The following is a 302-nucleotide window of genomic DNA, read 5'->3' as shown; positions in this document are numbered from 1 at the left end:
CCCGGCGTGCTGAGAACACAACCACAAGCATTATTGGCAATAAAACTACTCTCTTTGTACCAATAAACTGCAACCAACAGGAATAGCAGCTTGACATTGCATTAATAACAAGAACATTTGCCTCTTTCTTTATGGAAAAAAAAGACGCTTCTCTTTAGTATGAATCATAACCGATGCGCTTCTCCTTGGTATGGATTATGAAAACTTTCCTGTTTTCTAGTGAATTTTGATAATGCTAACGTTAATCTTTGATATGTACGTAGATGTTAGGACGTACATTGACGGACGTGCATATAAACATG

This window comes from Penaeus monodon, chromosome 24 (assembly GCF_015228065.2).
Source record: "Penaeus monodon isolate SGIC_2016 chromosome 24, NSTDA_Pmon_1, whole genome shotgun sequence".
Lineage (NCBI taxonomy): Eukaryota > Metazoa > Arthropoda > Malacostraca > Decapoda > Penaeidae > Penaeus > Penaeus monodon.
This window is presented reverse-complemented; position numbering follows the sequence as displayed.